General features: G+C 40.3%; 1 long non-coding RNA gene across 1 annotated transcript; it reads left to right on the top strand.

Moving 5' to 3' along the window:
• On the top strand, window positions 1–24,212 carry LOC148056437 (uncharacterized). Its single transcript, XR_015703142.1, has 3 exons — window positions 1–125; window positions 22,462–22,557; window positions 23,900–24,212. It is a non-coding gene; the product is annotated as an uncharacterized LOC148056437 (long non-coding RNA).
• The last annotated feature ends 2,491 nt before the right edge of the window (window positions 24,213–26,703 follow it).

The raw sequence follows: 26,703 nt of genomic DNA, 5'->3' as shown, positions 1-26,703 counted from the left end.
GAACTGCTTGCAGCAGAGTCCCTGCTCTGTGCTATGGTCAAGTTAAATAATAAGCCTCAAGCAAGCCTGGAGAGAGTTTGTCCCTGGGAACTGTTAGTACTTGGGTCCAAAGAGGAGGTGCTCAGGTAAGTGCTGGTCTAAATTCACTATGAGGGTATTGAAATATCCAGATTTTCAGTGGCCTTGGTAGTGAGGATGTTTCATGCTAAAGTGCCTGAAGCCATGAGTGTAGTTTGGATATTTAAACCTGAGAAAGCTTCTAAACCAAGAGGAAGAGGTGTAAGAGAAGAAAAAAATGACAATGACTAAGCAGATGATAATTCTTGATGGTGGTATATGAAGAATTTTATATTCCTAGCCAATTCACTGGTATGATTTGTTTCTGAAATAGTCTTTCCAGAAAAAAAAAAAAAAAAAAAAAAAAAAAAAAAAACAAATACAAATCTAGCTAGAAACACTCATTGCTGCTGTGAAACTGCTTCGGTCCACTTTTTTAATTGATGCTGTAGTGATGTTGCAGAAATATCTTCTCCTCCTGTACTTTGTCACTTGAGGGTCTGTTTGTGAGACCAGAGAACAGTGTGGATATAGGAAAGTGGAAAATGATAAGGATTTAACAATTTTCTTGGAAAGCTTGGCTCAACTGCTTCTCACTTTATTCAAGCAATTTGTCTGTCTTTAATGCATGTGAGGAGATGTGTGTCAGCATGGGTTTCTGCTGTGCTGAAATAGCACTGTTCTGGTCAGTAGTGAAATGCTGCATCATGATAGCAAAGTCTGGTGGAGCATCCTGTCCACTGGCAACTGGAAAAAAAAAAAAAAATCAGGACGTGTTAAAGCTTCCTAAATCTAGATGAAGTGGGGACTAGAGTCGTGGGCAGGAAGTCAGGAGTCAGAGCCTACTGAAGCCTATTAAGATGGAAAAAATGAAGTAATCCAGTACAGTAGGCTATTCAGGTCTGAAAACAGTGAAATAGGAAAGGCAACAAGGACAGGGAGATTGAAATTCAGATGAAATTCAAGGGTCTCTGCGCAGCAGCTGTAGATCATGTCTGGCAAAGCAAGTGTTTATTTGGACAATAATAGCCTTGAAGCCTCCCGATAAAACCATCTCCTTGCACTTCAATCCATAATGCTGCCAAAGGTTTCCTTAAGTATTCCCTTCTACTGGGATGTAAACCAATCTCTGCTCCAGTGTCAGGGCTGTCATTGTGTATGGAGAGCGGAAGAGGGTATGAAAATGATTTCCCTTAAAGTGGGCAGGCAGAAAAAAGAAGGGGGGGGGAAGGAAGGGTCAGTCTTTTGTTAAATTTTTTTATCCACATCTTTAATTATTTCCTTGGAAAAACAAACTAAGTGATGGATCCCGGGCTTCTGAGGAAACAACAGAGGAAGCAGCCTGTTTTCTGAAGCCCCCTTGCCATGTGGCTGCTGCTGTGTGCCTTTTGTCTCACCGTTTTCCTGAACATGGATGGAAAGTGTGTCCCTTTCATAATCCAGCTTCACTTCTCTGCTGCCCTCCCTCTCCCTTGCCTGCCTTTGTACAGTTGATAGGAGAAGGGAACCAGCTGCAAAAAAGCCTTTTCATGTCTATCGTGCTCCTTGACCCCCCTTCAACACCTTCTTCTGCCTGTTGGGATTTTCATGATTCCTAATGTTACATTATGGCAAGCTCCTGCTGAACTTGATGGGAGTTTGGTCTCAGAGTAACAGCTGGCTACACAATTTTAGCACAGTTTTTAGGGAGAAAGAGTTCTGATCCATTTTTTTCCTCTGCGAAGCAATTCAACTCAGGTTTCCCAAAATAGGAGAACATAGAAACTGGTATTGAGTTTAAGACATAAATGAATTAAAACAAGTCTGGCTTTAAAATCCAGGCTTAAACTCAAACATGGAAATTCATAAAACATGTGGATGAATATTAAGAGCAAATTCCACACTGTGCTTAACTGCCTTGTAAAGTACTAGGTGCCTTCAGTTCCTTGAAGCAGTTGTAAAAAAACCCAACATAACCACAATTACAGAATCCTCATCTCATGGCGGGGGGGCGAAAGATGAAAGAAATCAAGGTATTGGATGCCAGAGAAGTGATTCTGTTCTGTGATTTACCTTTAAGTTATGATGCTACTGTAAAAGACCAGATAATGCTGTGTTTTGGAGGAACTGGAAAGAACAAAGAAAAGCATTCATTAGAGTAATGTTAAAGATTTTCTGATGGCTGCCAACTGTCCTTCAGGCTCTTTTATTTGATTTTTTTTTAATTCCCAACAGAATGTTTATGAAAAAATAAATGCTTCCTCTCAATGCATTATATGGAAAGAAGGCTAGCTTTTAATTAAACCCCCCAATCTCAGTGACACTTCCTTGATAGACTAATATAATTTAAATCTAGAAGGCAATGCCTGGTTGTGTATTTTGACATCAAGAAGACTAAATTTCACCCTGTAGCCTCCTACCAAGACCAATAATCTCTATCTAGCTAAAACATCAGTACTAAAAAGGTATCTGCTCTTGACCTGAAGACAAGACCTTGAGAACTTATTGCTTCCTTAGTAGTTCCCTTTGCTAATCACACTAATCTTTCTCTACTAGATTTAGGCTTATTTAGCAACTGGTGCTTTCTGTTTGTGAAGGTATTTTTACAGTGTTGTTATGCTACTTCAGTCCTCTTTGACAGACCTAAAGAGGTCCCCCTGCAAGGCTTCTTCTCAGGGTCTCTGGATTTTTTTGCACCTCTTTCCTGCACCCTCTGTAGCTTTTTTCCCACACATCTGTTTTAAAATCTGGATACCAGAATGGGATCAATCTCCCCAACACTCACCACGAATGTACATAATAAAAAAGACACAGGCCACGTTGCGGAAAAGCCGTCAGCACACTGCAGTGACTAATATATAATATATCAACCTGAGCTGCAAAGATCTAAGCTTTATTTAGTATCTTTTATGAGCTGTTGCTACGGAAATGGACCTCCCGAAATAAAAGCTGTGATCACTGATGGTCTATATTCAGAAAATATTGGTGGAGCTGTTACAAATATACACTTAAATACAATAGCTAAGGAAGAGAATGGCAAAAATAGACAGCCTTGGGGGAGGGTATGACTAAACCTTGCTGCTTTGTGTCTATAAGCTGCTGCTTTATCATTTTTTTTCCAAAGAGGGAACTTGAATGTTATCAAAGATGTTTTGGGATAGCTAGTTTTGTGCAGGTTTGGCTTGTGTTGATGTTTTGCATTTTGGTTTTGGCTCCTCTGATGGGTGGGAAGTCTGTTAGCATTTTTCATGTATCTATTATTCATGAGATCTGCCAACGATTCGGCCAACCTAAAGCTTGGGCACTGCTGTGGGGCTACTGTTTAGTCTATTGAGGTATAACTAGGATCCGTCTTTCCTTTCCTTTCCACTGAAGCTGGCCATCGTGGCCGGCTAAGCTGGCGGAACGGTAAACGACAACGATTACAAATGATCGCTGGTGGTTCCTCGGACACCCAGAGAGTTGAGTATACTGAATGGGGCAGGATGTTTCTGGCTTCTTGGAAATATTTCCATCACATGTCTTTGTAGGTAACTGACAAATATACTTAAAGAACTACTGCCCCATCCAACTAAGCTGAGCAAAGATTGTTAAAATTTATTACATATTTCTCCTACCACAGTATTTCCCTTTCCATTTTTGCTACTGAAAAAAATATTTTCATTTAAAAGTAGGAGAATATCCTTCCTTTTTCTAATCATCTCCTGCTTTATATTAAATTAGAGATTAAATCGAAAACAAGTAAGGGGAATAAAGGTCCATTTTTCATGGTGCTGGTCATGTTGAGAGGTTGTCAAATTTCTCCTGCAAACATCAGGCTGCTGACTCTGAATGGTGTATCTGGGTTACTTGCTTATCTATCTGTACAACATTTCTAAAAACCAGTTTGTTACCAGTCTCATGGAAATAAAAGATCAAATAAACTACTGAATATAATCAATACAAAACACACAAATGAAATTAAAGGATTCATCTCTGCTTGGCCTGAAATTACCATTTCAGTGTTAAAGCAGACATAGAAAATCCATGTTACTCCTCTTCAGGAGCAGGTCCAAAACAGAAGGAATGAAAATGAAGTCCAGCACTTTTCTTAGCAATCCAAAATACACTAGAGAAATAATCTGCAATTTTCACCTTCGTGTTGTTTGTGAATGGTAGATCTGGCCTTTGCAAATGTTAGTAAAACTTCTAGCATGTACATGGAATAATTCAGCAAAGAAATTAGTCCCAGCCATCATCAGAGCAGTGAGAAAACAAACACAAGTGGATTAACATAATTGCTTAATCAACAGCATTCAATGAAGGACCTGCAAGTGTGCTGAATTAATCATCTCATTGTGAGGTGCATTATAAGTAATGAGCATAATGAGAACTTTGCACAGCTGGGAACTATTTTAATCCATTAACAAGCAAAATAAATAGGTCTAGCAAAACAACATTTCATATTTTTTTTTGTAACTAGCCTTGATATTGAATTTTAATTTAAAGAAATTAAAGGAGGAATCGTCTTCCAAACCTTTTGGCTCCCCAACCATGAATGACACCTCCCTTCATAGGAATATATTCCCTCAGCCCACATCAATGGATTCTACATTTCACTGGTCATTGTAATATTGTTAGTGAAATCAGTAGGCTTTCGCTGGGAATGCTGCATGTTTACTTGACAGGATATAGCGAAATCCTTTCATTAGGCATCATGATATTGCTGAAGGTGAAGATCTGTGGGGAGGTTTGAATACCATCTTTTCTTCCCTGTATACCTGTTTTAGTCCAGTCAGAAGGTTGGTGGTCTCCACCTTGACCCTCCTGAACAGATGAAGCTGATTCTTGAATGTTTCGGACATTGAGGTACTGTTTGCATGGACTCTGACTACTTGGGAAAGGATACATGGGGAGAGGGAAAGCCCAGGGTGAAAAATAAAAAATTACACAAAACTGTTTCATATGCCTCAGAAGAACATCATTTGAAAACAACATGAGTCTGACGCACTTTGCCTATGTCTCCAAGTGGTGGTGTCAGTTTAGGTCCCACAAATACTCCTTTCACACCAGCTGTGACTGCTGAAGTCCTGCTAATTTGACTCAGCCCAACGTGTGGGAATTTATTGTACTGTTTTTTAACGTCTGACGTCTTCAAAGGAAATATTTATCCACAGTCATCACTGACCTGTGATGACTCAATCAATCGCAGACTGGCAAGAAAAACCAACTTACTCAAAGGGATTTAGGAGACAAAGTGCTCCCTCCTGGCTATAACTAATACATCTCTGTTCCAGTCCTCAAGGGTCACTGTTGGAGAACTATGCAACATCATCTCCCCTGTTCCAGCTGGCCAATATTTCACTAGATTACGTAGGTAATAGCAAATACGTGGACATATAAAGCATATATAATACTCTCTCTCCATTTTTTTTCAAGCATGATTTTCTCCTTTAAGAGCATGAAAACGAAGACAAAACATACTGAAATAGGATAAAGCAAATAGTCATCAGCATGTTATGTGGTCTGGCAAACATAGCCAAGGGAAATGTCTTATCTGTAGACATCCTCCCCCAAATCCATGCTGTCTCCTCCATGTGGTGTGTTAAATACTGCAAAAATCCTGAGCTGATCCTCACACAACTGATAAGGAAAATGTCAGTGGGTTTTGTTGGGTTTTTTTCCCCTTCCTGAAGTGGGATGTTCAGAAAGGGATGCTATCCAGTCTGGAAATGCTTGAGGAAAGTACTTAATGCATGAGCTTTGAAAGAAAATAGAATTACATCTTGATCACCACACTGATTTTCATTTGGCTACTGAAATCAGGAAGGAGGAAAGGGTTTTTTCTTATTTGGGAACAGCTGGCAAACAAAATCCCCAAATAACCAGAGGGTTAAAAGTGGTTCCCAGTTACAAATACTAGCTCTAAATAAAAATACTAATTTTAGAGAAAATCTTTATGCTATTTCTCCTATAGGATATACATATATAGAGGGAATATCTTCTCAGAACATATTTATGGCTATTATGATTAGTCTTCCTGAAAATGTGGGTAATAAAATCATCCAAAGAATAAGTTAGATTTTATAGTTTAACCATCTCTCAGGTTAAGACAGGTCATTTTGAATCATTTTATCATTGTTGACACACCTGAGCTTTGTGATTGGGCTTTCTTGGATGTTCTGAGTTTCTACAACGGAAAAAATATTTTGGCTTTTCATTCAGGTTTTGGGTGCTATTAGTTGGAAATAAGAGTGCAAAGCAGTTTATCATGGCTGATAATCTCTGCTAAGGCAGCTTTAGGAAAAGGTTGTTATCAGCTTGGAAAGACTGATAAAATGTGATGTTACTACCATAAAATTGTCTTACAAGTAGGCTTCTACGCTGGCAAACAAGCATAAAATGAAGGAATGAATAAAGATGGTAGTTAAGTAGGTATTTGCTTTGGAGGAAGACATGCTCTTCCTGCAGTGAAGAATGATGTTCTCTGTGCATGTATTGCAGACTCTTTCACTCTACCTGAAGAAATGCTCCATGCACAACCCTTCCACTTATAATCCCAGTACACAGCATAGACATGTCTCCCACCAAAACCAGGTTGTACAGATGACACCAGGTTGCATATACAGCTGTATTAATGGTGACAAGTTGTTTGCAGTATGCCAAATACAAGGTGTCTGCATTAAGCACAAAAGCGAGTCTCAAATTTTAAAAACCCGCTAAAAATGAGTTTCTCCTAGCTTTTGCAACCTCAGCACCTGAAACTCAAGTAACAAAAACTAGGTGTTAAATTTGGCATTTGAACAACACTTCCTACTTTGCAGCCAACCCCAAGGCTTTAAAGTTTGTTTTAATTTTATGTTAGAACAAAACCCAAACTTGTAAAATATTCTCACAAAATAGAATGGTGTCAAACCATATGTTTTGGGATGGAAAGAGACAGCTTTTAAATGCCATATTTTTATTTCTCTGACTGGAAAGGCATGGCCAGAATTTTTTCCCTGTAAAGATTTTAATTAAACTAGGATGTCTTCCCTAAATATTTAGAATTGGCGAACCAGAATATTTTGGTAAGAGGACATTTAGTAACATAGAATCTAATAATCTCCAGAACTTTATTCTAAAAATCATGGTGAAGTTAACATGTACAGTAATACGTGGAACTTGCCACGCTTAAAGTTATACTTCTGCATCTTCCCACAAGTAGGTTTTCTGTACAGAAATATATGAAAATAGTGACTGTTTTAAAGCTGCATGCCTGCTGAGCCTGGGCTAAAAGCATTTTACATAATTAAATCTTAATGCTTTTTTATTTAAACATAACAGGAAAAGAGAGGAAAAATGCCTGTAGAGAAGCTCTTGCACTTTCTTCTGATGTGCAGCAGAGAACTGAAAGGTGGTTAGCCCAGATTTCGCTGTTTTTCTTCCATGTGGTACTCTCAGGTTAAATTCTCATAAAACTGAAGATTCTTCTCCTGGGGAATAAATGATGAAATGATCTCACCAGAGACATAAGAAAACTGTAGTTATTGTAAAGGTAACAGATACTCGGCCAGGGTAAGGTGTTTTGTTGATGTTAATAAAAATCTAAGGCAAGAATATATTCAGTTTACAGAAGAGCTTGACTACTGATAGTAAGGATCTTAAATATGTCATTTTGAAAACAGGCCAATTAAGGTGCCTTGTTTGCAATGCAGTAGTCCCTTCTGTTCTATGAAAAGAAAAATACTAGGAAACTAAATGACAAACTCTGCATTTATTGTATCTTTTTTCCATTTTCAAAGGACTTCAGAGTTGTACAGGAGCAATATTCAGGTATCATTTATGATGGGGAACAAGGTCTAAAAACTGAAATTGGATTTTCTTTCAATTGTTTCTTTTGCTCCTTCTCCAAGACCCAGCTGGCATCTCCGCAGCTGCCAGGATACTTGGTGCAAGCTGTGCCAGAGAACCAAGTCAGCCCACAGAGTAATTGGGAAAGATCAGGCTACCCTCAAAGTCTCCTATTTTACTGTTGTTCTGAAAAGAAGGTCTCAAAACTACCTTCCTTCTGCTGTGCCAAGCCACTGCACGTGGGGTGGCAGGTCAGCACAGTCCATGGGGTGCATCTGGAGGCTGCTAGTGCTGCTGGACTGTTTTCAAGCTCATTTGGTTTCTGTAAATGCACATGACACTTTCACAGACACAGTTAACTGGGCATCAGCAGACTAATAATAGGAAACTGCTGCCAAGATCTCAATATTTTCTTCACATACTCCTTGGGTAAGGCTGGGAGATACTTGCTCATGATTTGGTTGTGCCCTTACTAATGACTGGAAAGGGGCTGAGCTGCTTTCAGTTCCTCCATTGTGATCTGGACTTGATCTCTCTTCCCACCCAAAATCCTCATGTCCTGCTTTAGTACTGTTTAACACTCTGATAATACAGGTTTGAGACATTTACTAAATAGGTGTTTAGGGAACCGCTACAAGGAAACTGCATTCTAGTATCCCCATACCCATTCTCATGACTTGTCTCGGAGGCAGAAGTTACCTGAAAGTTAGTGTTGTTGGAGCACCTTGACAGAAAAGTGCTCTCTCGTTCCCCTCTATTTCTGATTTGAGCCAAGACCGCTGATTTTGGGGTGGATCCTGCACGCTGGTGTGGATCAGTCAGAAAGGAAACTTGCTACCATGGCATGTTCCAACAGTAAACCTGTGCGCTCAGTGCCATACGTACATCTGACAGATGTATTTATACTAGACAAATGATGCAGAATTTCACTCATCGCTGCCCTCTGCATGCTTCTTACGTGAAGGCTTCTGCATGGCTGCGCTCTCTTGTAAACCTCTGTAATAAAAAGAATCCTCAGCCTTTCTTACCCCCTTCCCTCTCTATTTTTTCTCCCTTCCTCCTGCAGGCTTGTAGTGCTTTATATCAATGCTGGGGCTGTGCCTGATGAGGCCTCTCAGAAGGCCCTTCCTTTCTGGCCCATGTTCGTGTTGGTGAAAAACATGCCTCTCCCGAGCCTTTGAGCTGAGCTGAAGGCGGATATGAAGTCAACAAGTATAATATGAAAATAAATAAAAATCCAGTTCAAACAAACCACTTGCCTCAGTAAATAGCTTCTGGCCCCCTTTCAGGACTGCCCAGCAAATCTTCTTAGCTATCTTGTTTTCAAACAGCTTGAAGGCCTAATCCTTCAAAGCTTACCTTGTTTTGGAGCACTTAATTCAGCTCACACAGAAATTACTCAGATATTATTGTGTATCAATGATTCATGATGGCTCTGCTGGAAAATGAAAGCTAAGGAGTCTAATCAATAAAATAATTTAGTCTCTTTGAACTAGTTCCAGGTCAATTTTTCTTGGCAGTTTTTTCACTTCCTGAATTATACTGACCAAAACCATGAATAATGATCTAAAATTACACAATATACAGAAACCATCTGTTAGATAGAAACTAGAAGGGTGATGTCATCAGGCTACTTCTAATCTGAAGCTTGTATGTTGCCAGTGATGATGTCACAGGCTTGGCAACTCACTGGTTGAGTTGGTTAAGCATGAGTAGCAATGCAATTTTCTCCCAATTTCTAACAAAAGAATTCACTTGTGCTTATTATCTATAGAAGAAATGGAAGGACTGTGCACTTGCATAATTTATCCTACCTGTAGGATGGTGGTGTTAACAGAACCGTAATTCATTTAGAGCCAGCTCATCAACAAACTAGAGCCAGACCAAAGTGTCTTGGACTTTCAAAATGTTCTCCCTTACAGGTTTAATCCTGATTTCTCAGGTCCTTAACAAAACAGTTGTTTTTAACTGGCTAGCTTGGTTAAGTGTGTTTCAGGCACGTCAGAAGCAACTGCCAATTCCAGATGTGTCCTGGATGCTCTGGTTTGATTCCAGTGAAAGCCTGATCAAGACTTGTACACTGGATTAAGTCCAGTCACACTGAGGATAACAGCAAAATTCCATATAACTTAATGCAATGAGCATTCTGGATTGAAATTCTTTCCCCATCTCAGTGATAATGTAAAAGAATATGGTAAACTGGAGCCAGAGCTTATCTGCCAGTGGTTTTTGACTGACAGTATCCACTGGCAGTCGCGAGGGAGGATTAAGGACTTCCATAGGGTGCGGAACTGTGGAACAACTTGTCCATATAGAAGGTCACAGTCTGATCTCTGCTGGAGACTCTATTAACGACTGAAGCAGAAGCTTGCTGTCCTTTGCGAATGTTAGTTGTTATTGCCACCTTGACATCTGTTTGAAACGATTGTTTCCTCTGAGTGTTCTTCCTTCCTGAATGTCAGAAATGGTGTCTCCTACCGCCCAACAGCGCTCAGTCAAATGACAGTGAATAGAGGTTGACTATTTTTGTCTCATCTTTGCTGTCATTGAACCTAAACCCCAATCTCTTTGTGACTTTTGGAAAGAACACCAGTAGGTTAATTTTTAGAACATAAGCAATTGCTAGTGTTTCATGCTTCACAAATTCTCCTAAGACAATCTTTAAAAGATCTGAGTTTCATTTAAACTTTGTATAAAATTTCACCTAATTTGTGCTTGCTTATCAAGATGTATAATTTAATTGCTCTAAGTACCTGAAAATATATTTCTAGTTAGATGGAAATCTGTAAACAATCGAGTTTCTTATTTTAACATTATTTTCATTCTGCCTTTAGGGCTTCATAAGATAATAAAATGTTAGTTTTTCTTTCTAAATGCAACAGTCCTGTGCGCACCACTTTTAAGGAAAGTTCAGTCACAAAATTCCGAAGGTCTGTTTTTAAAGCAGCTACTTCTGACTTGCAAGTACAAATTCACGTCAGCTTATAGACAATAAATTGTCCCACAAACTTGCTGGTTGTTACTGAAAAAATCTGAAAAGCACATTCAATGAGTTTAATATTGCTTTGATTGAATGTATTAACATCCAAATTCAAATATGAATCCATGCACAATTCTGTGTACAACAGCTGAAATGAGATTTTGGAAATATGTCACTTTGCTATTTCTGTCTGCTATCTACTCAGTCAAGATCTTCTGTATTTCAGCCCTTTCAAGCACAAATTGCCAACAGGCTCTCTAATGATAAAAATACATTATAGTTTTATCTGTGACAAATATAGGGTTAATCAGCTTTAGGTACAGACAGGTTTTATGTCCTCCAAGATAGCCACTGTCACAATGTGAGGTATTTTTGCTGCCTTTTCAAAGCAGCAAGTTATAATTTCTGTGAGATGAGAGCATGTATCCGAACTGATGGTATGATTCTATGGCCCCAAAATCTGTAATGTAGATATCTCCAAATGGCAATGAATTACATTTGACTGTTACAGAGCCAGCCTCATTATTTCTCATTCTAAAGGGCAAGGAAGAATTAAAAAGGTCAATCTTGAATCAGAGGGAAAAGTAGGGCTTTGCTTTCTTCCCTGAAGGAATCAAGATTTGCAATTGCTTAGCAAGCTCAGTAGTAAATTCACCGTTTTCTGTGTATTCTGCTAAAGCCCAGAAGCATCTAACCTAAGAGCCTGCCACTGAATCAAGGCTTTTGTTAAAGTCCTGTTGATGGAAATCTGTGCTCCCACTGCCCTGGCTTACTAGATCTCCGTGGCAACCGCACAGTTGATGCCTGCCCAATATTTTCATTGGCAGTCCATCAAAGCATTCGAGAATGTGCAAAGTTTGGGGCAAGAGAGGCAATCCGCGCTGCCTCCAGATACCAGGTCCCATGTTGCTTTGTTATGGGAAGTCACTGGCTGTATTTGAGACAACGGCTTGCTCAGTGAGGGTTGTCTTTGCCTTCTCTTACAGTTGTTCATCATGTATCCTTTGTAAAGAGGGTTTTTTGGGTTTGTTGTTTACTTGAACACTGAAAAATACTTGGAAAAGAAATCTCAGGTTTTCCTTCTAGAGATCGCCAGGGCTTACAGTCCGTGATTTCCACCCAACTTCTATCAAAGGATCAGTATGGGGAATCTCACTGATACATATATCCCTAGGGGATTACAATAGCAAACCCTGTCAAGTACCTTTATAATTTAATGAAATTTTGACAAATGAAAGTGGCCATATGTTTACAAAACAATTTTATCTGACATTCACACGTTCACATGTTGCTTTGACTTAGATGAGAGATACACTGGAAGGATACTTACATTACAACAACCAAACTGTGTCAACAGTCTTGTGTTACATCTGCAATACCGGATCAGATTTGAAAAGAACCTTGACTAGGAAGGAAGCCCGGATTTGTTTTAAAGTCTGGCAAATTTGAAAGACCCGCTTTAACAGCAGTAGAATAATAAATACCTTTCAAGCATGCTATATATTTAAGGGATACTGTCAAGTTGATTTAGGCCCCAAATTTAGGTTTTCTAAAATGAAAGAAGAAAAGAAAAATTGGGTTTTTTACAATATAAGATTGTTACTTTTATAAAATATTTAGACTCACGTTCTGTAACAGCTTTTCATAGACAGAGTTAACATTGTGTGTGAATAAACCCATTTTGTTCAGTGAGGTTACTCAGGTAGGTAAAGTTTAGATTTTACATATTTGGTCTTAATGTTTCAATGTTAAGTACGAGCTAGTATTATCTTAGAAAGTGCGTTACAAACCTAGTAATTCAGAATGTCAAACTGATGTATACTTCCGAATGCTACAACTTGCATGATGCTAATATCCCCATCACTGACACATAGTTCTGGGTGTTAAAATGCTGTACAGATAGCCAGCTATCGATTAATTAAAACAAACCCTCACTCTGACTGCAAAGCGCTCCCCTAACAAAGATCTTTTGACCGTGTTCCTCCTAATAGAGACAGCAGCAGATACCATTATTCTCCTTTTTTTTTTTTTTTTTTCTTCTCCCCCCCTTTCCAAAGAACTTTTGATTATCTTGATTTCTACCACCCAGAAAAATGGCAGAAAGTGCTCATCTTAATTTCCCTTTTTGGATGAGGGGAGAGAAATATACATCTATAAATCTGTAGCCCATTCGGGACTTCAAATGCTTCACTTATCTGGTATTGTAAACTTGGAGCTGTAGAGTAATACTCACCAGACAAGTCATAAATCATGACTAAAGACAGGTGCAATAAATACCAGTGTCAAAAAGTTACAAAGTAAAATTATATTGTTTTGACAAGATGTCCAGATGCGTTGACAACAGAGCAAGTAAATGAGAGTCTGTATTAGTGCAGAGGAGGCTGAGGAAGGAAAAAAAATCTGAAAGACCCAAGAAAAATAACCCAAAAGCTTAAAGGCTTATCATGAAAACTATAACTACTGCAAAACACCTACGAAGACATTCATTTTCGGCATGACTCTTCCTCTTCTTTCTCTAGCAACCGATCTCAGTAGAGTGCATCTCCTTCTATAATTTTTTTTTCTGGTTTGCCTTGCTGTTTTAGGTAAACAGGGATTGACAAAGAACTATTTCTCTTTTTTGCACTGCACAATATCCACATATATTGTTTAATTAGGTATTCCTATCATTGCAATAGCATTTGAGTAGCTTTAATATATTTAATGTTATTGCTCCTCATCACAAGGTGTGAGTTCTTTTACATACAAAAAGCTGGGATAGAAAATCCATTTCAGCTTGCCCTCCCTGTTCAAGAATTCAGCCATGTGCTTAAGTATCTTTCTGAACAAAGTTGGGCTTGCTCTTAAATTTTATGTTAATATGGGGCTTTTGTGATTTTTCTGAACTTAGGCCAGAAGGTTCAGCAACCTCCCGTTTCAAATTTTAGTCAATTTGTCAAAGACGAGGGAGAAGTTAACATGGCAGGCGTATCTTTTAAAACCTGACCAATTGCCCCAACCATGAGACCACACCTAACTCCTTGCTTGCATGCGATCCTGCTGATGCTGGTAATAGATATGCCAGGATCTTGGATCTTTTATTTTCTGTAACTTCCCTGTATTTGGTAGAATTCTCTTTTGTGACATTTTCAACAGAGTGTTCTTGCTGAATTCTAGCAACAGTTTTGGAATTAACCTTGTGATATGCCTGGATTTCTTTGCTGCCTGTACTTTACTGTTAAATCCCGAGGAGAATTCTGTTCTTGGAAAAGATGAGCACTAAGAAAGTCTTCCATGTGGTACGTTAATTAGTGGAAATACTCTAGTGCTACCTCACCAAGAGTTGCTGGAGGTGTATTACGTAGCTGAACCACTACAGCCATCTCTGTACGGTGCTGCAGTGCTCAGCCCTCCCGAGAAGTCAGGTGCGTTAAACCAGGTGGAGCTTTCTACCAGTATGATTAAACTTTGCTTCATTCCCTAATTTAGCTAAGGTATTTGCACACCAAGGTCTTCACATTTTTCCAAATGTATACTGATTTACCCAATTTTCCCTGAGATAAATTTCAGTGGCAGAATCTTAATATCGAAAGCAAATCTTGTTATTTCTGCTCAGGTGAAACTTTCACAGTATTTACAAGAAACTTGCCCTACGAAAGGATGATGCTTTTGACTCCCGAAATCAGGCTGCACTGTAGGTGGTGGTAGGACTGTTGAGGCTTGGGCTGCCAGGCCAGACATCAGCACTCTGTAAAAGCAAGCCAATATGTTTCTGTTGAAAGGAATGTGCTACCATAAATGAAGGCACTTGAAGGTCAAAGGTCATTGTGAGTAATTAGCCCAGGCCATTAAAGGAAGAATAAAAATCATGTTTTACAAGCTGATAGAAAAGAAAGTTAAAAATATGCCTTAGAGAAAAAAAAAATCCAGCACCACATGGTTGATTGTGTGCATGCATGTGCACATGCGCGCATGAGTAAGGACATGCAACATATATTTTCTTTATGAAAGTCTGCTTCTGGCCTGCTCTATGTATACATGTTCCATTACTACTCAGCTGAAATTCTGGGGAAAAAGTAAATTGTCCTGTACTCTATATAATATTTTAAAAGCTACCTTTAAATTGGTCAAGTCTTTTTATCATCATATTATCTCCTTCTTCTATCTTAAAATCTGTTTGACATTGGAAAAATACACAAAGTTTGACAGCCAGGATAAAGTGAAACCTGAATATATCCTTGGTAAATGTTGGCCATTTCAAAGGGGCTCTTGGGAGATCTGGAGGGATGCTGTGCTGTAAGAGAACAAACAATCCACAAAGGACAAGCAGCCCATTGCCCACTAACCTGATGGATGAGTGACCCATTAAAGAGGCTCTTGGGGCTATACAGTTGCTCATTTTACTTAAATGAAATCAAATATGTTTAAAGCTGTGTAGGTTATGCTACAGTTGCTAAATTGTATAAAATGGGAAGAGACTTTTAGCACAACTGAAAAATCCAGATCATCTGTTGCAAGATGGTACTTCAATTCCCCCCCAGTTAACATTGCCTACTAGTTGGTGTGTAGAAGAATGTAAACACACTGTAGTGCAGCATTATTTTTGTTGTCGTCTTAGGCATATTAGTAATTAAGTCAATTCCAAGAGATTCTTCAGGAGGTTCCCTGTGTCAGGCTCATATTTGCCTGGGTGCAGAGAAGGCAGGGGTATCCAAAGCAGTTTTGTTCTGGAGGACTCCAAGCGCTGTGGATAGCCCCACCTTCACCACTGACAATTCCTGCTAACCGGAGTAAAAGTCTAAAGAACATTTGCTTCTCTGAGCCCTGTCACAAATGACTCTCTGAACAGTTGCACTGACAGCCTCAAAATAGTTATAACAAAAAAAGCAAGCAAGTTATCTACAGTCATTTTGGGAACTAACTGAAAACAATTTACTTTTCATCCACTTCCTCCCAATCCTATCCCAAATCAACCAATATCCACTACTTCCCTATCACTGATGCTGGACGTAGAGAGGGTCTCTCTGTGACAGGGGTCAGGGATAACACCTCGCGTTAATCAGCTCTAAGATGGTTTCCAGTTCTTCCTGAGACCTCATCGCTGTAGAGGAGACCTGTCAGCAGCAATTACCATGAAGCTCTTTCAGAAGAAAAGGGACCTATTTAGTTTATTTGCCTCTCCGGTGTTCCCAGATCCTTCTTCAAAATGAAAAATGCCATTCAATAATCTAAAAGGACATGTCACTGTTACACCATCTATTTTAGCCAAGGGCTTTATTATCCCTTGGGTCTGTGGCACAGAGGCCTTGACACAGTAAGTAACAGAAGATGGGATGTCAACATTCATACGCTGGTTAGGATGGAGCAGTATGATCAGTGAATAAATAGGCATATAGTTGTCTTGCCCTCATATATGCTGCCTTTCTCTGCAGCTCATGCTATCAAATGCCTCTCTTACATGTTCAGAAGGAGCCTAGCAGTCCAGATTTTGATAACGAGTGCTGTTTTCAACATGGTCTGATGAACTCTCTCTGTCTTGGACTGTTTCAGTTTTGCCTGAATAGATTTTTTTTTTTTAATCAGGGATTCTGCCATGATCGGATATTGCTAGAACTGTGTATCCACTTTGAACAGATATGTTCTGTACTGTTTTGTCTTGTTTTTGATGTGGTGAAGTACTTTGATTTTCTGACTATTTTTTTTTTTTTTCTTCCCCACCTTTACCTCTAGTCCTCTTGGTGGCCTCCATGTCCACATTTCACCTTTAGCATGACTCTGCTCCCTTTTCTCTGGTAATGCTCATAACCCCCTACCGATCCCACGCATCTCTTAGAAGCTGCATCCTCAGCTCTGCAATTCCCCACAGGACACTTAAACATTTGCTTTTAATCTGGACCCTGAGTTTATAATGAATTCTGTAAACATAATCACGAGGACTTTCATAAAGGAAAGCACACGCATATCACAGCCATTTTTGCTGACACTTTTGACTCTGGGCTTGATCTTTGCCCAAGTTGCAAAATAAAAAGGGCAGAGGGCAGAGTTCAAAAGTGGCCATTTACCTCTTGGATTATTGAAAATAAAAAGCCAGCGGAAACCCTCCTGAGTAATTTGAGGAAACTTCTCTCCCCCTTCTCCCCCAGGAAGGATGTCATTATATTGTTTTCTAAGGTTAGGTCTGTTTATAGAAATAAACACTTGAGTGAAAACAGGCATGAAATGCTAGAAAGCCAGCAAAGAAATCTAGATAGCGTGTGATCTGAGCCAGCACACAGATACCAGCAACTAATGCCAAGCAATTGCCTCAAGTTCAAGCACCTCCTCTCCTGGATGTTGTCAAGCAAAGTCTATTTTTGTACATATATTTTATTGGTGATTTACCTATACACTGATAGGGACATTTGCATGTGTCTTTGGGGACACTTAATATGAAATGAAATAAAAATTAAAAAAATTCAACAGATTTCTCTGTTACCACAAGGCCTTGAGTGCAGCAATGCAGCAGTAAGACAATTTGCATGTCCTCATTTGCTGACCTAGTTATTCAATGGAGATTTTAATGATCAAATATCAGTAATTAGTATTATCAGCTCCCATTTAAGGCATCCGAAGCTAAACTTGCAAAACTACAAGTATCCCAAGACTGCCAGTCACTCATAATAATAATAACACATGCTGTAAAAATGAATCTATGCCACTGAACCACACTTCCCTGCTATCGGAGCTTGTGCTCCAAGCTTCTCCAAATGGATGCATTTATATATGTCTTCATCTGTCTCCTTCATCTCTGATTGGGAATAGCTGGAAGATCCTGGAATGCACTTCAGAGGCATTCACTGTTCTTCAGAGGGCATTTGAGCATTTCTTATCTTCCCTTCACATCTCCAATTTTTAATTTTTTTCCCCTACATTTATTGCCCTCGTTTCCACTTATCCCGTTTCTTTTCACTTTCTGCTTATTGACCAATAAAGAGTCTACTTATTGCACTTTTTTCCTTTTGTTGACTTTCCACTAGGGAAAGGGAGGAAATTTGTTTCTTCCTTTCCCTTCCTTCCTTTGCATATAACTTTTTTCCCCTCCTCTTTTGCATCTGTGAACTGCAGCCATCAGTTTAGATCTCTGGCAGTTTCCATCACGTAGCAGTAGTGCTTAGCTCTTCTTCTCATGTTGGTGTTTCTAGGTCTGGGTATTGTTCCCACCTCCCCTCCTGTCCAAATTTGGAAGTAGAAATGGGCCTAATAATACTAGGTGGACAATAAAATAAAAAAGCCCCAAACCCTGGCATTATGTAGAAACTGAAGTGCGTGGGGGAGTCCATAAATCATTCTTCCTGCCACATCTGTTTTTATTTTGAAGTTTATCAGCCTGCTTAGTCGCAACAGGGATTTTTTGGGGTAGGGGGAGGAGGAGGAGGGGGGACGGGTTGCAATATTAATCTCCCAATGTGACTTATAGAATATCAGAGAATAGAGGAAAGAAAGGCTTTTAGCTGGTTTCTGCTTTTCCTTCCTTAAGACTGGAGATAAAGATTGGCTGCACACCGTGAGCTTGGCTGAAAAGGGCAATTCATGCATCCCTTCTTATCAGTTCTCAGAAGGGAGAGCTGGAGTTCCCCCTGCACACTGTACAGCGATAGTCCTGCTCCCACATGGGGAGGTTGGTGGGTGTGCGAAGATAAGACAAGCTTAAAACTGATACCTGTCCAGACAAAATGGACTTTTTTTCCCTCTCTCTGGTCTGCAGGGAACATGTGTGGGCATCTTTAAAGACACTGGCAATGATAAGTTTTTGTCTGTTCTTCACGTCTAGAATCAAGTGGCAGTCGGGGGGAGAGGGAAGTCGGCACAGATATCCGGCTCTAACAAGCCTTACCCCTTTCCCAGAGCTTTGAGCAAGTTGCAAGCAATAACCTCATAGTTCCCCTCCCTTCTGATAAAGATGTTTGCTTGACATCTTCTTCCATCCCATTCTGTGACAGCAGAGGCTGATATACTTGCATTGGTTTTGCATTTTCAAGACCTGACAGATGATCTTCGTATAGGATTTCTGCTTGTGTGGATGATGCAAAGCACACAGATAGACTTCCTCCTTTTTTTTTTTTTTCAAGGTGCCATATATTTTACAGCGGAAGCGAGTGCAAGCATGCTTCATAGGAAACATTAGCAGAATGCTCTCTTCCACGTGAAATCCTTGCTTTTGGAAGTGAATATAGGCATTTCGGACATGTACAAATTCTGGTAACTTTGTCTCCCTGCAAAGGCCAGAGAAATGAAAGGAAAAAAAATTAGAGAAGTAAGAGCTTGATTTATTTAATTCCACTGAAAAGCATGACACTGTTTGTTTTTTGTTTGTTTGTTTGTTTGTTTGTTTTCATAAAAGTACATATTAAAAGCTTTTTTTGTTTTAGCCAGATCTAGGCACCCTGACAACAACATGTCAGGTACTTCCCTATACTCTTAAAGATTGATTCAATTCCAAAGATATATCAGTCAATATCTTTATTCATTTCTACGCCACAATATTTTCATTTTCTTTTCTTCCTGTTGAAAACAGAAATATTCATTTATTGTGATTTTAGAGTAATGCTTAACTTTGAGCCTGTTCTCCAGGTAGGACTAGGTACAATCCTCTCACTCCCCTAAACCTCATTTATTTATTCCATCATTTTGAACTCTCTTCCATCTTTGGTTGCAAATGAGATGTGGATGTTACGATTATTTAAATCCACATCTGATGAATCAAACCTGGTGTCCAAGGCTGTGCTCTACACAGCTAGTGCTTACAATCAAGGGTCTGTAATATGTTGGTAGCGTCATATTTAGAAACACTAGGACTCTTATTCTCTCCTTAGTGTAAAAAAGGATTAGCAGAGGTATTGGAGTTACATCAGTGCAGAAGCAGTGTAAGTGAGAGGAGAATGCGTTTTGAGTACTGATGTGTGTTACAAATGTATATTATAGAAACACATAGATATCACCTACTTAAGATGGTGCAAATGGGCTAGGTTCCCATTACTGGACCTGTTCATGAAGGAAAATATTTACCTTGAAAGAAAACCAATGATGCCAGACAGACGGTAGATGTGAATGATTTGGTTCAGACGGAGACTGTGGGAGGAGACTCGGGCAGGAGCCACCCCTTATCAGCCCACCATTATACCTCATCCCCAGCTCAGTGGTGTCCTAGTCTAAACAGAAAGCCACTTATACATATAATGTCATTTTTGGCCTGATATTTTTTTTTTTTTTTTTACCTTTGGGTCTTTGTCCTCTAATTCTGTGTTCAGAGCTGAAATTCTACTCAGCCATGACTGTTTATGCTGGACTGAAAGGGCTTCCTCTAAAGCAGCAGTAAACATGGCATATCCCATGCTTTCCTCCTCCTGATCACATCACTGCCTCAAGAATCATCTGCAAAGTGTCCGGATGAGGGTATGTGTAACCACATCTCAGGAGGCATGTGTACTCAGACGGGAGATTGCTGCAGCTGATTTTGATATTGCCCATTTTGCCTCGTCTTTTATTGTTTTTATGACCAGTAAAGTCCATTGAACCTGCTGGGAATTCTTCACTGCTGCCTTTGTACAAAACAACAGTCATGTAGTCATCACCATCCTGCTATTAGTAATTCCCAGGATTTATGTTGCAACTTTCTTCTGGTTTGGATTCACATCCTTAAATGTGAATTTGGGATGAAGGGAAAAATTCAGGCACAATTGCCAAGTTTCATCTGTCAGCTTATTGTCATAAGGATTTTCCTACTTAGAAGGCTCTTCTTTGCAAAGCTGATTCCAGTTTCTTTAGTCTGCAAATCAATCTGCAAATCACAAGTGCACAAGGATACCCAATGTTTGCTTGCAGATGAATGAGAATAGATTTCAAGTGGCATCTAGTGTGTAATATATATGTATTATATCTATAGTATACACTTCTGCTTCAGGTCTGCAATTAAATGAACAAGAATGGAGGTTTTTTTTTTTTTAAATTGATAACCTTTTCCAACCAAAATAGATTATATATTGAGCTGGAATTTCTGTGAAGACATCAGGATTGTAGTTATTTTATCCAAATTAGTTTGTCCAACCCAAGCAGTTTATTCATGTTCTCTCTCTGTTTTAGCTGCCTTTAAAAAATAAGGTGAAGCAAATCACTGAAATGCAGTTCCCAAACTCCTGTTTATACAGACCATGTTGACTTAGCACTTGAATTGCTTGTCTCATTTCACTGATTCATGGTGCAAGAGGATGCTGCACTCTTGATTTGTAGCCCAATTGATATTTTGCTTGCCCTCAGGCTACCACAAATGCTGGGGCCTGGTTTCCATTGAGTGATTAGTCCTGACAGCTGCAGGAGACAATTACCTTGCCAGGCTCACATGAAATGCTTGTGTTGGACTGTTCTTTCCCCAAGGACTGAGCCCTACCAAATCTTGTATGTGGGACTGGAAAGCTGACTCCCAGAAGATGAACTCAGATTTGTGCAAGAATCAGAAAATTAAAGCTAAAACAGTAGTGAGCATGGAAAGATCTGCTTGCTTTAAGGAAACCTTATGCACTAATTTTCTGTATTAGCAGCCAGTATAAATTTTTTCTGAATTACACTTCATAATGAAAATCTATTCCCCAAAATTTTTCAATTGCATCAATACTAAATTCCTTCAGTATTATGTCTACAAGCAGTAACTGTCTTTTCTTCCCACTAGTCCTGTAGGAGCACCTGGACTTTTATAGGAGTTCCATCATTTTACTTTTCTGCTGTCCATCACCCTATTCTTTCCGCTGCTTTAAATAATCATCCGTGTTCAGCTTCCAAAGTCTTTGGATTGGTTGGGTGGTGGTTTTTTTTGTAGATAACATTAACAAAGCACCCATAAAAACCTATTTACTGGAAACAGAAAATATCATATTCCTAATACTCAGTACAAATTATTAAAATAAAAATAAACATAATTTTCTTGAACAGGATGCTGATGAGAGCATGAATTTCTTAACAAAAATATCACAACAGCTTCTTTACATAGCAAGACGTTACTTTTAAGGAAAAAATGGTGTTCAAAATCTGAGCAGTGTGCAAAGTTAATAATCACCCATGAATAACCTAGGAAAATCATAAACCCCATGGATTTCAAGAATTCCCATCCATTCTCAAGAGAGAATTAAAAAAAAATCTTGATCGGATCAACTGTATAGAACGTCTATAGAAGAGGGCTGCCTGGTTTTACTTGTGTCAGGGAATGATGGTGTAAGAAAGGCTCAAGATGAGTAAATCTGGAAGAGAGAGTCTTCAGGTCCCCAAAATTGACAGATGGCAGAAACTGGTATTTCCAGATCCTCACAGATTCACCTCTTTAATGTGCACCCCTTGCTTTAGGCACAACACTTACACAAAAGGTAGAAGACCAGAATCTTTTTCTTCTTTTTTTTTTTTTTTTTTTTTTTTTTAAAATGTACCTATATCCTTAAAGAACCATCTTCTACCTACCACCTTTTTTAACCATATAGGCTAGCTAGAGCTTTTGGAGCAGTAGTAGAAGAGTTAGGTTTATACGGGGGGCCTACAGGCAAATATCTTAATTAGCTGTTACCAAAACCTCTGAGCCATATGGCCACCATAAAAAGGGGACTTTAATACACTGTTCCATTTTATGTCATCAGTTGCAAGCTATGGATTCACTCTCACCCCCAGTAACTCATGATTGTGCAGAAGAAAACCTCTGAAGTGAAAACATAGACCATCTGTTAGTGATACGGGTAAGCCATGTATTCTCTACGTACATATATACATTTCCTGCATTGCATATGATTTCAAATATTTGCTCTTGGAACTGCAAGGTGTCCTACTGTCATAACAGTCAAGTTATTCATTAAGCTGTCAGCACCTTAGTGTATTGCTCCCACACAGGGTCCATTTCTGATTTTTCCATTCCCCCTTGGAGAACCCACTCACTCATCACCAAGCGCGGTTACTCTCATAACGGGTGCAACTGAGATCCTCATGTCAACATATGTAAACCAAATCTATACCTTTCTATTGCGACGGTTCCAACTCCCGAATTTCCTAGGGCACTAATGGATTTTGAGGCCCAGCTTGAATTTGCAAGAGTTTTGTACATATCAATGTGATGCAGTTCTTGGCACAGACTTCTGAGTCGGTGCCGTGAAGTATTAAAAGCTGAGAAGTAGAGCAAACAAGTATCAACCAAAAGAAAACTATGATTGATTTCAAAGCACAGTGTTTTGAAATGAAGCTAAGCAGACAGTTTACAATAGCAAAGCCAAGGCACCAAGGCTGTACAGATCTTTGCCTAAAACCCAGCTATTGTGCTAAACCTGACCCATAGGCTGTCCACCTTCAGAAGAAAGGTAGTTTTCCGTTTATAACAGCTCCAGTGGAATAAATAAAATATATCTGCCTCAAACAATTATTAACTTCTAAGGGATACTTTATGCTTCTTTGTTTCTAAGTTCAAATATTTCTGCACATTTCTCATAAAACTTCTCAGATGCCTGAAACTGAAAGCTGAGTCTTCACTAAGATACAATATGATACCTCGCTTTTTTTGTAATTTGTCATGACTGGGGTTGACTGCACTGTGAATAGAGACTAGCTGCTATGTCATTCATTTCTCTGCAGTAATCTATGGATAGTTAGTAGGTTGCAAATTGATTGCTTTTTACTGTCTGAGCTTCAGAGGCACCTTTGCTCTATCACATCATCATGTCATCTGCAGAAATCAGTGCTAAGCCTCATCAGAGAGCAGGGAATGGGACTAATCATAGGAAAGGATAATCAAAGTACTCCTAACAGATCACAGAAGGAGAGAGACTTGGCTGTTCATACTGGATGAAGGGCAGTAATGCATTTGTGATCAAAATTGTACCAAAATGTCCTGTCTTTAGGTAGGGTCTCCCATACCTAGAAAATTTTTGAAAAATTTCCCTATCTTTCTGTCCTGAATAAACCACTTTTTGCCCGAGTTTCCCACTGGTGAGTTCAGCACGATGCCGGATAAGTCACAGATATTCAAGTAACTTCTTAGTATGATTCTATCATTGCACTAGAGTTTAACTCTGGCCTGTCTTCTTACTCCAGGGTGTTGCTGTTGGACTAGATGATCATTGTAGGCCCCTTCCCACTGAACTGTTTTCTTCTATTTTATTCTACAACTCTCTTGTGTTCTGGAGCACAGAAGACACCCACAGCTGTCCCTGTTCAAATGAACAGAAGTACTTCCAATCCAGTAACGGCAACGGAGCACTTCATCAGGGCCACGGCCTGCTCCACAACGGCCCAGGCCCGCTCCCACAGGCACCAACCGCCCCACCCGTTCTGCCTGCCTGCTGGGGCCGGCCCTGCCCTGCCGGCCCGTCTCTGCCAGCCCCTGTCTCAGCCCGTCCCCGCCTGTCTCTGCGTGTCTCTGGCCGGCCCTGCCCGCCCCGGCCTGTCGCGGCCTGCCCTGCCCGGCCGGTCCCCCCGCTCCCCGGCCCGGCCCGCGGGGCGCTGCGGCAGGGCCGGGGCGGCGGTTCCAGCTCCGCCCTCCAGATGGCAGCGGCAGGCCGCTGCTGCGAGCGCGGCGGGGTCCTTGGCGTTTTCTGCCTCAGCGGCAGAGCCAGATTTTACCTGGCGCTCACGTTTATATAAATAAATATTTAAGCTTTAATTTCGAACGGTTTTCATCGATTGGAGGGAGGGAGAGAGCGAACCACGCTCCTGTCAGCGGGGAGCGCTGCTCCCGCGGGGCCAGGTGCCTTGAGGGAAGGCGCGGGGCTGGCGGCCTTCCCGAGGCTGCCGGTGCTGGGCCCGGGCGGGGGCTGCGGGCTCCGCGGCCCCTGGGGCTCTGCGAGCCTGGCTCCGCGGGGCCTGGTCGGCCGCTTTCCCCCGCTGTGTGCAGCGAGGGTGGCCTCGGGTTTTACACGGGCACCTCTCTGGCATCTGCACTGCTGGCCTGCGAGGGAGCCTGTAGGCCACTGGCCTGCCCACCACAGCTCCATACACCAAATCTCCTTTCTTTCACTCTGTTTCTGCTTTTAGAATAACGTGTGCCTGTGTTTTACCACATGGCAGCTGACATGAGGCTGGTCACTGTGGCGTGAGATCTCTGTGGCACAGGGAAAGCCGTTGACATCGGTGGACACTGCAGCCATACCCTTCCATCATCATTGGATAAATGTCGTGCTGGCTCCTAAACATCCTTCCCTAAATGCTCCCTGTTAGGTTACTCTGGTAGACGGGCAAGGTGGTCTGAAACAGATGGGGTAACAGTGCATGTATTCTATACTGAATTTAGGCTCCTTTCCCCAGGAAACGAAGCAGAATCCTTCCCCGAGCCCAGTATCCCTATGGGCTCCTCTTACAGGACGTAATGGATGGGCTGTCTGCGCGGTAACACGAAGTCTTGGAAGAGGCTGAGCGGTGTGGAAGGCTTTACGGTGGCCTGTCTGCACCTGAGGCTGTTTCACTCTCTGTGACTATTACCGCAGGATTCTTGTAGAAACAAACCGTATCACTCACTAGCAATCTGGTTTAAAAGAGACATAAATAAGATCCGTGCCCAGAGTTCAGAGTGAAACGCATTATATCTTTCGCCATAGTATAGGCGAACTTTTTTTTCAGCTGCGTGTCAGTGTTCTCTCTGGGCCTGTTTTTATTTCTTTCATCGCCATCAAATGCCTACTCCTAAAGCTCTACATGCTCACGCATTTTCAAACCCGCTCTACAGGTTATAATTGAGAAGGGGTATGTTTGCTATGACAGGAACTCTCAGCTGGCTCATTAGACCCTTCAGCAGGTGGGGGAGCCCAGAGCAGTTCATCCATCTAAATACAGACATTATTATAGCTGACCTTAGTTTGCAGTGTGAGTGACCTTCTGAAGGCTTTTAATAAATGTATCAGATGATTCCAAAAAGCAGTCCCACGCTGGGCAGCTAGATAAGAGCAATGTCATGTTAAACATTCCATAGGAGTTTGTCAAATGACATTTGATGAAATCAAATCTCAGAAAAATAGCTGATTTATTAATCCTGGCCAAGTGTTCATAACAGCACAGTTCTGAGCAGAATCAGCTTTAAGAGCTGGAACTAGTGCAAGCTTTGAGTAATCATTTTCTAATTTTAGCTTCACCAGAATATTCTGCTTCAAATTGCTGCTCAGTCTTGTGCCACTGTTTGCATGGTTCGTATTTGCAGTGTGCATGGACACGTATGGTTGTCTTCATAGCGATATCAATATACACACACAAAAGATAAAGGAAGAAAAATTCATATCCAGTGACAGTGACTTTGGTTTCTCTGGACAAAATTGATCATCAGCATAGCAAAGAGTTAGAGATCTTCCAGCAATAAAAAATAATCTTTTTCATAATTCCTATCTCCGTTTTTTTTCAGGTAGCTAGAAGCTTATCTGAAGTTTTGAAATGTTAAAATGGATCTTAAGTGAGGGGAGTGTTCACAGCTTGTACCTAGGTTGCTTTCCAACCCGGTCTGCTCTGCCTGTAAGCACCAAAGCAATAAAGAAACCAAACCAGCAGAATGAAATAAGAGGTGTTCCAATATCCACAACAGGGGGAAATATTTTCTGCTTTAAATAACATTTTAAAGCTCATATTGTTTGCATCCCTTTGGTCATTTAAGCATCAAGATAAAAATACTGGCTTTTTAATATTTTTTATCTTTCTGATTGACTCACATTTGCAAATAGTTTTGGCTGACCTAAAATGATATTTTTTGGATGAAAGTTCTAAGGAATAATATTGGCTCAAGCCACCAGGCATTCCTATATCATTAGGACTAAAGGTGGTAAGAGCAAAGACTTTTGTTTTCATCTGTGTCACTGAAATCAGCAACAAAGTCCTCTTTCAATAAAGAAGTCTTCTCAGATTAAAATTTTGGCCCACTG

This window comes from Nipponia nippon, unplaced genomic scaffold (assembly GCF_047370975.1).
Source record: "Nipponia nippon isolate SJK-2023a ecotype South Korea unplaced genomic scaffold, ASM4737097v1 scaffold_14, whole genome shotgun sequence".
NCBI classification, from domain to species: domain Eukaryota; kingdom Metazoa; phylum Chordata; class Aves; order Pelecaniformes; family Threskiornithidae; genus Nipponia; species Nipponia nippon.
This window is presented reverse-complemented; position numbering and strand designations above follow the sequence as displayed.